Below are 3,581 nucleotides of genomic sequence, written 5' to 3'. Positions count from 1 at the left end.
AGCTCAGATAAAATAATTATTGTGGGTGATTTTAACATCCATGTAGATGCTAAAAATGACAGCCTCAACATGGCATTTAATCTGTTATTAGACTCAATTGGTTTCTCTCAAAATGTAAAAGAACCCACCCACCACTTTAATCACACTCTAGATCTTGTTTTAACATATGGCATAGAAACTGAACATTTAACAGTGTTTCCTGAAAACCCTCTCCTGTCTGATCATTTCCTGATAACATTTACATTTACAATAATTGATTACGCAGCAGTGGAGAGTGGACTTTATCAAAGCAGATGTCTTTCTGAAAGCGCTGTAACTAAGTTTAAGAATATAATCCAGCCACTGTTATCATCGTCAATGCCCTGTACCAACACAGAGCAGAGCAGCTATCTGAACGCTACCCCAACAGAGGTCGATTATCTTGTTAATAATTTCACCTCCTCACTACGTACGACTCTGGATACTGTAGCTCCAGTGAAAACTAAGGTCTCTAATCAGAAGTACCTGACCCCGTGGTATAATTCTCAAACACGTACCCTAAAGCAGATGACTCGTAATCTGGAGAGGAAATGGCGTGTCACAAATTTAGAGGATCATCATTTAGCCTGGAAAAATAGTTTGTTGCTTTATAAGAAAGCCCTCCGCAAAGCCAGAACAGCTTACTACTCATCACTGATTGAAGAAAATAAGAACAACCCCAGGTTTCTCTTCAGCTCTGTAGCCAGGCTGACAAACAGTCAGAGCCCTTTAGAGCCAACCATCCCTTTAACGTTAACTAGTGATGACTTCATGAACTTCTTCACAAATAATTTTTTTATCATTAGAGAAAAAATGACCAATAATCATCCCACAGATGTAATATTTCTATTGAGAAATATTTCTATTGAGAAACTATTGATGTAATATTTCTATTTATTGAGTTAACTTCAATAATTACTTCCTCCAAACCATCAACGTGTCTTTTAGACCCCATTCCTACAAAACTGCTCAAAGAAGTCCTGCCATTAATTAATTCTTCAATCTTAAATATGATCAACCTATCTCTAATAATCAGCTATGTACCACAGGCCTTCAAGCTGGCTGTAGTTAAACCTTTACTCAAAAAGCATCTCTAGACCCAGCAGTCTTAGCTAATTATAGGCCAATCTCCAACCTTCCTTTATATCAAACATCCTTGAAAGAGTAGTTGTCAAACAGCTAACAGATCATCTGCAGAGGAATGGCTTATTTGAAGAGTTTCAGTCAGGTTTCAGAGTTCATCACAGCACAGAAACAGCTTTAGTGAAGGTTTAGGGATGGGTATTGATAAGATTTTCACGATTCCATTTTCGATTCTTTATCGATTCTTTTTAAAAAAGGAGAACACTAAGGTCAACTAGCTTAGAACTTTGTTTTATATCTTCTCTTTGAACAAGATAGAAATTTAGGAGTAACATGGCCTTACAAACCCAAGAGTGAGATCTTAAGAGATCCACAGCCTACGGCTCTTCAATGGGGTGTCACAGGATCCCCAGGAAAAAAAATTGTAAATGTAAAATAATAAAATAAATATTCTTCTGTAGCAAATGCTTTTGCATATCCGTAGTGTTTCCTCCCTTAAATGAAATATCTACTTTTCAAGTATTGCAAGTTGCCTTGTTGTCATCCGTTCTCATAAAGTATAACCAAACTTTTGAGCGTTTGAGCCGCCGTGTTTCCTTCCAGGTAAGCGACGCTCCGCAACGTGGAGTCATTCGGGGCGACTGGAATCGATAAGGAAATCGTTTGCAAAAATGGCAAACAATTCCAAGGAATTGAAACAGTGGGAACCGGTTCTAAACAAGAAGGTTTTCAATACCCATCCCTATGAAGGTTACAAATGATCTTCTTATGGCCTCTGACAGTGGACTCATCTCTGTGCTTGTCCTGCTAGACCTCAGTGCAGCGTTCGATACTGTCGACCATAATATCCTATTAGAGCGATTAGAACATGCTGTAGGTATTACAGGTACTGCACTGCAGTGGTTTGTATCATATCTATCTAATAGACTCCAGTTTGTGCATGTAAATGGAGAGTCCTCTTCACACACTGAGGTTAATTATGGAGTTCCACAGGGTTCAGTGCTAGGACCAATTCTGTTTACATTATACACGCTTCCCTTAGGCAGCATCATTAGAAGACATAGCATACATTTACACTGCTATGCAGATGACACCCAGCTCTATCTGTCCATGAAGCCAGATAACACACACCAATGAGTTAAACTGCAGGAATGTCTTAAAGACATAAAGACCTGGATGGCCACTAACTTTCTGCTTCTTAATTCAGATCAAACTGAGGTCATTGTACTCGGCCCTGAAAAGCTTAGAAATATGGTATCTAACCAGATTCTTACTCTGGATGGCATTACCTTGGCCTCCAGTAACACTGTGAGGAACCTTGGAGTCATTTTTGACCAGGACATGTCCTTCAACGCACATATTAAACAAATATGTAAGACTGCGTTCTTCCATTTGTGCAACATCTCTAAAGTTAGAAATATCCTGTCTCAGAGTGACGCTGAAAAACTAGTTCATGCATTTATTACTTCCAGGCTGGACGACTGTAATTCATTATTATCAGGATGTCCAAAAAACTCACTGAAAAGCCTTCAGCTAATCCAAAATGCTGCAGCAAGAGTCCTGACAGGGACTAGAAAGAGAGAGCAGATTTCTCCTGTTTTGGCTTCCTGTTAAATCCAGAATTCAAAATCCTGCTCCTCACATACAAGGTCTTAAATAATCAGGCCCCATCTTATCTTAATGACCTTGTAGTACCATATCACCCTATTAGAGCACTTCGCTCTCGCTCTGCAGGCCTACTTGTTGTTCCTAGAGTATTTAATAGTAGAATGGGAGGCAGAGCCTTCAGTTTTCAGGCCCCTCTTCTGTGGAACCAGCTTCCAGTTTGGATTCAGGAGACAGACACTATCTCTACTTTCAAGATTAGGCTTCAAACTTTCCTTTTTGCTAAAGCATATAGTTAGGGCTGGACCAGGTGACCCTGAATCCTCCCTTAGTTATGCTGCAATAGACGTAGGCTGCCGGGGATTCCCATGATGCATTGAGTTTTTCCTTTCCAGTCACCTTTCTCACTCACTATGTGTTAACAGACCTCTCTGTATTGAATCATATCTGTTATTAATCTCTGTCTCTCTTCCACAGAATGTCTTTATCTTCCTTCCTTCTCTCACCCCAACCAATCACAGCAGATGGCCCCGCCCCTCCCTGAGCCTGGTTCTGCTGGAGGTTTCTTCCTGTTAAAAGGGAGTTTTTCCTTCCCACTGTCGCCAAAGTGCTTGCTCATAGGCAAGGCAAGTTTATTTGTATAGGCAAGGCAAGTTTATTTGTATAGCACAATTCAACAACAAGGTGATTCAAAGTGCTTGCTCATAGGGGGTCATATGATTGTTGGGCTTTTCTCTGTATCTATGAAGCGCCTTGAGGCGACTTTTGTTGTGATTTGGCGCTATATAAATAAAATTGAATTGAATTGAATTGCTCTGTGGAGGTTTTTAAAACTAAGTTGAAGACACATTTGTTCACCCTGTCCTGTCTTACAT

General features: G+C 39.9%; 1 long non-coding RNA gene across 1 annotated transcript; it reads left to right on the top strand.

Annotated features, from left to right (window-relative positions):
• Window positions 1-918: 918 nt before the first annotated feature.
• Window positions 919-2,406, top strand: LOC146526322 (uncharacterized). Its single transcript, XR_014869731.1, has 2 exons — window positions 919-1,287; window positions 1,852-2,406. It is a non-coding gene; the product is annotated as an uncharacterized LOC146526322 (long non-coding RNA).
• Window positions 2,407-3,581: the final 1,175 nt, after the last annotated feature.

The sequence above is a fragment of the Neolamprologus multifasciatus genome, chromosome 1 (assembly GCF_963576455.1).
Source record: "Neolamprologus multifasciatus chromosome 1, fNeoMul1.2, whole genome shotgun sequence".
NCBI classification, from domain to species: domain Eukaryota; kingdom Metazoa; phylum Chordata; class Actinopteri; order Cichliformes; family Cichlidae; genus Neolamprologus; species Neolamprologus multifasciatus.
Note: the sequence above shows the minus strand (reverse complement) of the source record. Positions and strands in the feature narration are given on the sequence as shown.